Source organism: Pogona vitticeps, chromosome 2 (genome assembly GCF_051106095.1).
Source record: "Pogona vitticeps strain Pit_001003342236 chromosome 2, PviZW2.1, whole genome shotgun sequence".
Classification (NCBI taxonomy): domain Eukaryota; kingdom Metazoa; phylum Chordata; class Lepidosauria; order Squamata; family Agamidae; genus Pogona; species Pogona vitticeps.
Genome location: NC_135784.1, coordinates 98054412 through 98067114, shown reverse-complemented (window position 1 = coordinate 98067114; position 12703 = coordinate 98054412). Strand labels below are relative to the sequence as shown.

General features: G+C 39.8%; 1 protein-coding gene across 1 annotated transcript in view; it reads left to right on the top strand.

Annotated features, from left to right (window-relative positions):
* LOC110073493 (thymosin beta-12) overlaps positions 1 to 12703 on the top strand; it is a 53556-nt gene that overhangs the window by 23991 nt on the left and 16862 nt on the right.

Genomic DNA, 12703 nt, shown 5'->3' with positions numbered 1-12703 from the left:
TTCTCATAAAGGAGGCATGCTGATTTTCTATGGGAGTGCAGGTAACAGTCCGGTGCTGGAGCAAAAGGGGGGGGCCCTCTGACTTTACTTCTGGTTAGCCTGAAGCCACGACTCATTCTGAGTATGTGTTTGAAATCTGCCACCCTTCTGCCACCCTTTTCTCATACGGTTGAGGTACAAGCCCTTCCACTACAGACTTGAGACCTTACCCGTGCCCTCATATTGGCCCAGGGCCGGGAAAATAAATTTTTACAGACTCCCATTATGCTTTTAGGATGTTGCCTGTTTTTGGGGAACTTTGGAGAAATAAGGACTTCAGGACAGTAGGAGGAGAAGAAAGAGAGCTATGTTGGCATGTATAGAAAAATGCAAAGGAAGAGAATTTGAAGATAGAATAGGTTAGGTTAGTAGATAGGAGATAGCAAGCAGAATTGCCGGGAATGTTCAGACCCCCCTCCTTGCTTCTCCAGATGCACAAAGTGGGAGCTGGAGAGACAAGGGGGGTTGATTTCATACCAGGAATGGCCTGCTTGTTTTACCAGGATTATTACATAGGCACTTTCTGTGGGAATTCCTTAGACACACATGTGAAAATTACTGCATTACTTGATAATCTGTGTTCTTGGACATCTGGACAATTGAAACTGTACTATCTGCATGAAAATTTGTTGAAAATACTTACTCACACACTGAAATGTTTCTGAAAAGGAACTACAGTACTTTCAAGATTGACAAAGGAGATTTCCAAGGGGGGTTGGGGAAGATTAGCTTAACTATTTGCTTGGAGTTTCTCATTTGCAGGGAAAAAAAAAAGGTTGAAGGGATCGCTGCCCCCCCCCCCCAGTGGATAGAAAACAGACAGAGGTTGGAAGATCTTCGCCGTTACACCATAGAGCAAAGAAATTTAGTGCTGTAATAAAAATGATAGGATTTCTTTTCCTTGCATATGTATCATCCTGATGGGAATTGTGCTTTTGTTTTAAAGTTTAACTGCTTGTATTATTTCTAAGTTTACTCTCTGTGAAATATATGGTTTTGCAACTGCTTTTTACCAGTCCTGGCTTCCTGACTTTTCCAATTTCATCCTTTCAAAATCTGTTATGTCTTTACTTGTTGCTTCTGCAATTTGTGGTTTAGAGTTTAAATTCCGCCATCTTATTGTTGTCAGAATTTAAAAAGGGGGGAGTGAAGGCTGCCCATTCTGGGGTTAACAAATAAGCATTTTATTATTATTGTATCTCACTCCGTGCACCGCTTTTATTCCCATTGCTTCTTTTATTCCCATTGCTTCTTCCACAACGCAGCAATTGTATTTAGTTTCAATACAACTTAATTATTGTAACGTCTTGCACATGAATACTTGTGTAACTTTATGTATCTGAATGTATCTGTATCTGTATTAGAAACTGCTTTTACTGTAGACTGACCCTGACTTAGATCTCTTCTGACTCTTGCCACAATCACACCAGGGTGCTAACTTTACAAACACACCCTTGCATATCAAAACACATAGTGCCTCAATGGCCTTCCATCAATCTGCTAGCTGAGAGATATCGCCCCAAGGAACAGAACACAGTACTTTCACTTCCCAAAACAACAGGCCTGCTCAGAAGGCAATTAAGGAGATAATTGGCACCCTTGGTATGCGTAGGGAGGAAGCTAAGGCACTTCCATTTTGACACCAAGGGAAGAGCTGTTACTTGAAGGCCATATACGAGATGTAACAATAAACAAAACGACAGAGATAAAACGAATATCTGGGTACTGTCAAATCAGACACATAGTCGCCATCTGAGTAATTCATAACCTTAAGGCCAAGGGGGCATGCGTATCATATGCACATTCAGGTGTAGCCAATAAGTCAGACCCACAGAACATTTAGGGCCAATGGGCATAGAGATCCAAAGTTTCGGGTTCAGGACACCAATCAGAATCTAACTGTTTATGGCCCTTTGTGTGTATTCCTATAAAACATCCATGCACCCGTGTTTCGGGGCTCTTCTCTGCTTTTAAGAGATTGGGCCCCAGCTGTGTAATTTAATAAATAATTGGCATTCTATACAGCTGGTTGTCTCGTGTCTTAGTCTGCTGCCTCTGCCGGAGAATCAACCCGATTTTCAGGGTTAACAAGTGTGAGGGCTGTGAACAGGATTTGGACATCCCCTGGGCAAGGTAGGCAACCTCTTGGCTGTTTGTTCCATTCCGAAAGCACCATTGGATTACTTCTGACATGAACATAGAAGATCTTTCAACCTGATCTGGTCTGTAGAGTTTCATTATACCTGTCCACTCTCAACAACTAACTGTAACCTTTTGCTCCATAATACTTGCTATACATACCTCCCTTGTAGCAGTTTGGAAGTGGATTTTAAAAAATTAATCAAACAGATACAGTATAATCAGTTGGTTTAAAATGTCTTAACCTTGGACAGTAAGGCTAATGAAATAAAGTGAAGATTTCACACTTGTATGTTCGATTTTCACTCTGCACATATACTGACTCAGTGTCTTTCTTATTATCGTATACCTTTATGTCTTTTTCCTCTAAGCCTGTTGGACTCCATTGCATTTTTGGTATCACCTAGCAGGACAAAGTTCCAAATACAGTAGAGTACAGTAGTCCTAGAACTACACTAGCTGGAATTTTTAGCATGTATACATTACTGAAACAGCAACGTCTACGTTGGCTTGGGCATGTTGTGAGAATGGCTCATAGTCGGATTCCCAAAGATCTCCTGTATGGAGAATTAGTGCAGGGAAAGCACCCCAGAGGGTGACCACAGCTATGACACAAGGATATCTGCAAGCAGAATCTGAAGGCCTTAGGAATGGACCTCAATAGATGGGAAACTTTGACATCTGAGTGTTTAACCTGGAGGCAGGTGGTGCACCATGGCTTCTCCCAATTTGAAGAGACACTTGTTCAGCAGGCTGAGGCAAAGAGGCAGTCCTGAAAGCAGCAAAATCAGGGAGCTGGACAAGGGACAGATTGTATTTGTCTTCAGCGTGGAAGGGATTGTCACTTTCAAATTGGCCTTCTCAGCCGCACTAGACGCTGTTCCAAGACCTCTGTTCAGAGCATGTTACCATAGTCTCTCAAGACTGAAGGATACCTACAGTTTGACTCCATGTTCCAGAAGCTGGACTGGCTGAAAATGCAAGGGAAGTTCTATGATAGGTTTTTCTAAGATTTTCTTGAAAAGTTGTATTTTAAAATTTTAAACTAATCACAAACTACGGTAAAATGAACAGAGACTCTTGTAACTGTTTTTACTGAAGAAACCATAGTGTAAGGAGAAAGAGATTGCTACAGAGAATCCTTGTCTTCCAAGGAAGATTAAGCAGATTAAGATGTCGAGTATGGCATGGCCTACGACAGATCACGGGGCAGAGTAACAAAAACATTCTGTGTAGCAGCAGTGATTTTTTGGCTGAGCAGTTAAATCAATTTTTCAGCCATTTTGAGGTGGAAACAGGAACAACCATTATTCCAGCACCTACTGTCTATAATACATCACTAGAATCTACCATCAACAGACAACCACTAGTACTGCAGATTTCAGATGTGAGACACACTTTCCAGAATATTAATGTTCGAAAGGCAGCTGGACCAGATGGAATCATGGGACGAGTTATTAGGGGCTCTGCTGCAGAATTAGCTGGAGTTTTTACGGATATTTTCAATCTATCCTTGTTGCATTGTTCAGTCCCCACTTGCCTGAAGACATCTATTATAGTGCCAGTCCCCAAAAGTCAGCTGTGGTATCTCTCAATGATTATAGACCAGTAGCTTTAACATCTGTTGTTATGAAATGTTTTGAGAGATTGGTGCTGGATTACATTAAGGCTAGTCTTCCACCTTCTTTGGGCCCATGGCAATTTGCATACAGGAAAGATAGATCTACTGATGATGCTGTGTCCATTGTACTCCATACTGTATTGAGACACTTAGAACATCAGGGAACTTACGCGAGGCTGTTGTTTGTGGATTATAGCTCTGCTTTTAATACCATTCTACCAAATAGGTTGTTTTTTAAAATGATCAGCCTGGGATTACCTCAGGAGATCTGCATGTGGATAAAGGATTTTCTGACAGATAGGCCACAGTCAGTAAGGATGGGATCTCACCATTCTTCTACCCTGGTACTAAGTACAGGAGCTCCCCAGGGCTGTGCGCTAAGTCCCTTCCTCTATTCCCTGTACACACATGATTGCACCCCACAGTATAACACCAATGCAATTTTTAATTTTGCGGATGATACGACAGTGGTGGGGCTCATAAATAAGAACAATGAGTCTGCTTATAGAAAGGAAGTACAGAGGTTGATACTTTGGTGTAAAGAAAATCACCTCACACTTAACATCAAAAAAACTAAAGAACTCATAATTGATTTTAGGAGGAAGAGAAATGTACATTTACCACTGTACATAAACGGTGAGGAAGTGGAGAGAGTTGGTAGTTTTAAATTTCTGGGTACTTATATCTCAGAGGACCTCTCATGGACTATAAATGCCAACATGCTAATGAAGAAGGCACAGAAGAGGCTGTATTTCCTGAGAATGCTCGGCAAGTTAAATTTATCTCAGCATTTACTTCTGGTCATACTATCGTAGCACCATTGAGAGTGTCCTAACCTATGGCATTCTAGCATGGTTTGGGAGTAGCTCTGTAGCGGACAAAAAAGCTCTACAGAGAACCATTAAAATTGCCCAGAATATCATCGGGCTCCAGCTACCAACCCTGAATGACATCTTCACATCTCGCTGTCTAAGGAAATCACATAGCATCCTAAGAGACTCTTCCCATCCTGCTTATAACTTTTTTGAACTGTTACCATCTGGCAGAAGATATAGAACAATTAAGACTCAGACCACACGTTTTCTCAATAGTTTTTATCCCAGAGCTATAATTGCAATTAATAATGAGCTTAAAGACCACTAGCAGTGAATAATTAGTTGGACTGTGTTACTTGGCCTGAGGTGTAGATGTTTGTATTTTTAGTGGGGGACTTTTAGTGGGTGGGGAGTGTTTGGGGAATTTTATGTGTGTGCATGTGTCTGGTCTCTGGGTGTCTGTGAATTTCGTTGTTTGTGTATATACTTACAATGACAACAAATTATTGTTGTTGTTGTTGTTGGGAAGGGGTAACAGCCTATTCTCCATATTATTTTACCCAGGCTTCGTGGTCTAGAGAGGACACTCTAGCTTCGCGTACAGCGTCAAAACACTAGACGCTGTTCCAAGTCCTCCATTCAGAGCATGCTACCATAGTCTTTCGAGACTGAAGGATGCCTATGATGATGAGGGATAAGATGATTGGATGAGATGGTTGGACAGTGTTATCGAAGCAACCAACATGAATCTGACCCAACTCCAGGAGGCAGTGGAAGACAGGAGGGCCTGGTGTGCTCTGGTCCATGGGGTCACGAAGAGTTGGACACGACTAAACGACGAGTGATAAGATGCTCTGTGCATGGGTAACTGCTCTGCTGAAATTGTAACCAGCAAGCATATATTCATCAGGGACCAATCAAATGCTGCATACTTTTGTTCTTTTTAAAGAACTGTATAAAAACTTCAACCCTGTTGATCTCAGGGTCCTCACCCTACTTGGCATCCAAGTGGGTACTTATTTTATCTGAATAAACCTGTTGCCCTTTACTCCAAGAAACTGACAGCTTATTACTATTGCTCAAGTCTTGGCTTAATAGAATTATCATGGCAAGAAGTAATCATGTTCTGAAATAGGTTTTAAAATGGATCTGCATGCTGCTTATGCACCAAGTATCTTTATTGTCACAACACATCTGAGTGGGCTTTTTCTCCTAAACTCATTCTGTCTCTTGTTTTAAAACTGGGCTGGCTGGGTGTGCAAAAGATATATTGGAGAAATACAAACTTCTCAGCTGAATTATCTGGAAAAAATCAGCTGACTGGAAATGAATATTGGAGTCCTAGGATCCTGGTTTCCACGAACTATCTCTCAATTTAGACAGCCTAGGGTAGCCTTGGCAATGGTCCCCCTGAACACCAGGTTAGTGAAAGAGAAAACATCAGCTATCCAGGAGTTGATCCTGAACGAACATGCTGACCTAACCTGTATTACAGGGACATGATTAGAGGAAGTTAGAGAGTTAGTCTTTCTTCTTTAACCTCCTAAATTCCCATTTAGGCTCTGTATTTGAAATACTTGCTTTTGGGGTAGCATTTTGGTTTAATCTGTGATCCTGGCTTTTCTAAAGGTGCCTGTGCAGGGGTTGGATTTCTCACCTTTCCAGTACAGGTTATCACTGATCCAAAAGGCAGACACAAAAGGTACACTTATTCCACCAAGGATGGTGCGATTGGCCCTCTGGGCTCATCCTGCCAGGATGAGATAATTATCGATAAACAAATTTTTGATTCCCAAGCTGGCAGAGTGGGTGGTGGATTAGTTACAGGACTTCTTACACTGGGTTCTTATCCTGGTATTTTTACTCAAGAAAATCGGCGCAGCATCCTAGGACTGGCTTGCAGGTTGGAGAAGAGTGTCAACACTACTACACAGATAGTGCGCGAATTACAGGAAGAAATTGGGAGCTTGCATCAAGTACAAATGCAGCATCGAATAGCTTTAGACTACCTATTGGCTAAGGATGGTGGTTTTTGCATGATACTTGGCTCTGGATGTGCAGTTAGTTATCATGACATGAATAAATCAATAACACATCATTTGGTAGAACTACAAGAGGTTTTTCAAAATAATGTGAAAGGTATGGGCAATCCGTGGAATTGGCTCACTGATTGGCTACCTGACTTCACATGGCTTAAAACTGTATTTGTTTTTTTGGTCTTTTGCTTGTAATCATTGGTGTGATTATCTGTATCTGTATACAATGCTTGCCACCTTTAATGAGCTTATGTAGGCTCCGGGATTCCCTTGGCCTTACCCTACTTCAAATGTATGAGAATAAATATCAAACTTTGCCTACTCAGGATCAAGATGAGGCGTTTGACAAGGTTTATAACTGGGATGCAATGACAGCTAAAATTAATAAATGAAAAGAGTGGGGATGTGGGAGTCCTGGGAAGACTATGATAACATTCCTGACATTGTTTAGTGTTTGCCTCTTTTCTTAGTTGCTGGTATATCTGTAATGCGTACGCTCTAACCTGTTGCTGGACAGAATGAACTCACGGCTGATTCGTTGGCATGTATCACTTGCTGTAACCTTGTGTTTAATAAAAGAATGTGCTCAGAGACTCTCAAGAGCAGAGTTCGCTGGGACACAGTGTGTGCGCGCTAAACTTCATGACTGCAGTTTCTTTCTTCAGAAATCTCTCCCATCTCAGCCGCATTGTTGGAACTGGACTCCGACATTAATCTAAGCAGTTGGAATGTTGTGTTTGTTTGTTTTAATGCATTTAAGGCATAATTGTTAATAAAACCGTACATTGGGAGCATTCCAGGGGGGAAAAAGTAGCTACTAAATGTAGTGATAAACTTGGAAGAGAACTATAAGGGCTAGCATCAGGTAAAGTCTCTCAAATATACTGTATAGCACATATATTTGAAATATTTAAATATATAGCATGCATGCATGCATGCAAGTTTTGTATTGTGTATCATTTAGTTTAGTGTTTCCTAGCCTGGGGTTCGTGACCCCCCAAGGGAATCGCAAAATGTTTTCTGTGGGATCACAGGTTGCCTTATATGGGTTATAACCCTTATTAAATAATTTCTTTCTAGACCTTTTGGAGCGGAATATTAAAGGTAGTGTGTTATGTGTATGAGAAGCAGGCCCTCTGGGATGAGAAAAAAGCTTCTACATTCTGAAAAGGGATGACTTTTCCCCATTAAAAATGCTTTTTTATGTAAAGAACAGTAGGGGGATTGCAGGTTACTATTGCAGGTTATTATAAAGGGTCGTAACTGCAAAAAGGTTGTGAACCACTGATTTAGTTGCTCATCATCTTGTCTAAATCACAGCTGAAAAGGGTTTAAACCCAACTGACGAAATTTAGCTACCTCCTATCTTTTCAATCCTAATTGCTTTTTTACTTTTTTAATTCTGTATTATTCCACCTCATACTTTTGAGAAGTATATCAATGACATTTTTAACAATTAAGGGGGAAATGCCCACTCTGTAACCACTTTGGCAGAGGGATGATTAAAGGTGTAACAGTACAATGCAACTGTTGAATTATAGTGAAACATTTAATTATTGACATTATGGGACATTAAGCCAAAAAAAGTTACAAATTAATATTTAACAAATTAAATCATTTCTAAATTCTAGAAGGCATTAAAAGGTCAAGAAGGAGTATAAAAGAAAGCAGTTGACACTGAAATATGTGATACTAGAGTTTATAAACCTTTCATATGTTCCTGTCATAGCAGAGTTATTGTATGATCTACAGACAGAAATTCAAATAGTGCAGTTTTCTCTGTGGCGCTGTGGAATCAATCGCCTGTTGAATTTCTGAAGGTGTTCAACCTTTTAAGATCATGAGGGCCATATTTGAAACAGGGAGAAGAAACTTCAGCTACGTACTTGTTCCTACCCTTGCATTCTATAGTAATTAAATCAAATAGTCTTCCTTAGTTTCATATATGCAGCTGTAAATGGAATGTCATAAAATCAGACTTCTGCCAGCTATCATGGTGGTTAAAATAAAATACTAAAACATTTTTCCATACAAAAAGAGTTGGCTATGTTCCTTGGCCCACACATGCCTTAACTGGGGACTTTTAAATTATTCAAATGTGTATACTCTTTCCAAAGTGAGAAGAAGAGCTGTTTCTCACTAGCACAACAAATACCATGCATGCAAAAGATCCTGCATTCTGTGCCAGATATTTCCATCTACAATTGAGAAGGATCATTTTCTGAACTGCTAAAATTCTGCTGTCAGAGTACACAGTACACTAAAACCAGCTAACATACTAAATTTCACGTTTCCAGAGACATCTATTTATTTAATAACAGATTTTCTGTACATCAGTGCCTCTAAACCAACGTACAATAAAATATATGAAAACATTTAAAAAACAAATGTTAAACAATTGTTTGAAAACCAAAGGCCAGGCAAAATAATAGAGCTCTGATCATCTAGGTTTCAGGAAGGGGTGTTTGTTTGCCAATAAAGATATGATCTTAGTATGAATTTCCAGTGAAAGGAAAGTCCGATACTGCAAAGAAAAATACTGCATAGGAACCTGGAATGTAAGATCTATGAACCTTGGGAAGCTGGATGTGGTCAAACGGGATGGCAAGAATAAACATTGACATCCTGGGAGTCAGTGAACTAAAAAAGATGGGAATAGGTGAATTCAATTCAGATGATTACCATATCTACTATTGTGGACAAGAATCCCATAGAAGAAATGGAGTAGCCCTCATAGTCAACAAAAGAGTGGGAAAAGCTGTACTAGGATACATTATCTAATGATAGAATGATTTCAATACAAATCCAAGGCAGACCTTTCAGCATCACAGTAATCCATGTTTATGCACCAACCACTGATGGTGAAGAGGCTGAAATTGACCAAATCTATGAAGATTTACAACACCTTCTCGAACTGACACCAAAGAAAGATGTTCTTGTCATTATAGGGGACTGGAATGCTAAAGTACGGAGTCAAGAGACAAAAGGAACAACAGTTAAGTTTGGCCTTGGAGTTCAGAACGAAGCAGGGCAAAAGCTGACAGAGTTTTGTCAAGAGAACAAGCTGGTCATCACAAACACTCTTTTCCAACAACACAAAAGGCGATCCTACACATGGACATCACCAGATGGACAATACTGAAATCAGACTGATTATGTTCAGTCGTTAAACTGCTGTACTGCAGCCAAAACTGTGCACACGACCTGGGGTTCAAATCCCAGGTAGCCAGCTCAAGGTTGACTCAGCCTTCTGTCTTTCAGAGGTCGGTAAAATGAGTACCCAGCTCGCTGGGGGGGGCAGTGTGTAGCCTGCATAATTAACTTGTAAACCGCCCAGAGAGTGCTTGAAGCGCTATGGGGCGGTATATAAGCAGCACGCTTTGCTTTTGCTTTTGCTCTGTAGCCAAAGATGGAGAAGCTCTATACAGTCAGCAAAAAAAAAAAAAAAAAAGAAGACCTGGAGCTGATTGTGGCTCTGATCATCAGCTTCTTATAGCAACATTCAAGCTTAAACTGAAGAAAGTAGGAAAAACTACTGGGTTAGTCAGGTGTAATCTAAACCAAATCCCTTATGAATACACAGTGGAAAAGAGGAACAGATTTAAGGAACTTGATTTGGTGGACAGAGTGCGTGAAGAACTATGGATGAAGGCCATAAGATCAAGGCCACTGGTCCCATCATCTCCTGGCAAATAGAAGAGGAAGATATGGAGATAGTGACAGATTTTACTTTCTTGGCCTCCATGATCAATGCAGATGGTGGCAGCAGCCATGAAATTAAAAGACGCCTGCTTCTTGGGAGGAAAACAATGACAAACCTAGACAACATCTTAAAAAGCAGAGACATCACCTTGCCGACAAAGGTCTGCATAGTCAAAGCTATGGATTTTCCAGAAGCAATGTATGGAAGTGAGAGCTGGACCATAAAGAAGGCTGACCGCTGAAGAATTGATGCTTTTGAATTGTGGTGCTGGAGGAGACTCTTGAGAGTCCCCTGGACTGCAAAGAGAACAAACCTATCCATTTTAAAGGAAATCAACCCTGAGTGCTCACTGGAAGGACAGATCCTGAAGCTGAAGCTCCAATACTTTGGCCACCTCATGAGAAGAGAAGGCTCCCTGGAAAAGACCTTGATGTTGGGAAAGTGTGAAGGCAAGAGGAGAAGGGGATGACAGAGGATGAGATGGTTGGACAGTGTCATCAAAGCTACCAACATGAATTTGATCAAACTCTGGGAGGCAGTGGAAGACAGGAGGGTTTGGTGTGCCCATGGGGTCATGACACGTCGGACATGACTTAATGACTAAACAACAACAACAATGAATTTCCAAAGATATATAAATGTTTCGTTTAAAGCAAAGAAAACTATGGTTGATGTTATAACCCTTATAACAAGGAAATTCATATTACAAGGCTATTGTTTGCTACATGTGTATAAATGTATATTTTTTGTGTTTTAAATTCCACTGCAAGAAAACACAAAGAGAGGTGAAATCTAGTCTTTGATAATAAAGAAAAATATATCTGCTTACCTAAGACTAAGTCCATTAAACACAATGGACAAAATTCTATTGGTGTAAATTTATACCAATTGATGCTACCAACTGTTCAAAAGAAAACTTGTCCAGCAAGTCAAGGCAAAGAGGCAGTCACGAAACCAGCAAAATCAGGGAGCTGGATAGGGGACAGATTGTATTTCTCTTCAGTGTGGAAGGGATTGTCACTCTCGAATTGGCCTCCTCAGCCACACTAGACGCTGTTCCAAGTCCTCCATACAGAGCACGTTACCATAGTCTCTCGAGATTGAGGGATGCTTAATCAATGTCATCAGCTGGTACAAGTAAAATTTAATTTAAATAACATTGAAACTTCCTATTCACATGTTTCAGCTTCCTGGGCTCCCTAGTCCTTCTGTTTTCATAGGGAAGCTTTTGGGAGCCTTAAGATGGGGAGAGGGGCAGGGAGCATTTAATAGCCAAAAATCTCAGCTGGATCACCATGGCATGGATCAAGACTACTGTCAGTGATACAGCTGCTGGTTTTGTCTTTTAACACCCTCTCCTGCATCCAAACAGTTCCCCAGGGCAAAAGGGAACCTTAGGGAGCTTCTGAACCTGATACAGGAGATAGGAAACTTTCTAGTACTAATTTAAATTTTACCAATGCTAATTGATGACATGGAATGGAATACTAAAGATTATGCAATTGTGGATACAACTGAGCTTAAAATCTGTTACCTGTTTGTAAGGATATCAGTTCCTATGTTCCATTTCAGCTTGTTCACACCACTAATACTGCATTGTATAGAAAATACAATACAAAGCCGCCTAGAGTGGCCTTGTAGGCCAGATGGGCAGGGTATAAATAAATAAATAAATAAATAAATAAATAAATAAATAAATAAATAAATAAATAAATAAATAAATAAATAAATAAATAAATAAATAGCTACTTATACTGTGATGTTTTCTTGCAGTGAAGGCTGCAACACAAGAAGGCTATAACAAAGTGCCCATGTATTGATTGAAGAGTTGGAGGGATTTATCTGTAGGTTGAATTTCCTTGGTTTGATGGTATAGGGTTCACCATCACTTTTTGTTTTAACCTAAAGGTTTTTTTCCCCTCCCTCTTTGGTAAATATCCATGGAATTTATGAACAAGAAACAGTTTCAGCATGTTAGGAATTCATGCATTTTTTAAAAAACATCATTAGTTTTGTGCAACTATTCTTTCTACTCAGTATTCAACAGTACATTCTGATTCATCTTCTTTTTGTTTGTTTATAGACTGAGCTATTGGCAATCCCAGAGGGTGTTTAATTTCTAAATAAAACATTTCTAAAGAAGCAGTAGATTTTTTTATTTAATTGCCTGCATTTATATATTTACCATCTGGAAAAGTGTTCTGTGCAGTTTCCAATTTAAAATATTAGGGGGGGGGGGAGCAAGAGTGGTTGAAATGACTAGATAGGTGGGGTATAAATACAATAAATAAATAAATAAATAAATAAATAAATAAATAAATAAATAAATAAATAAATAAATAAATAAATA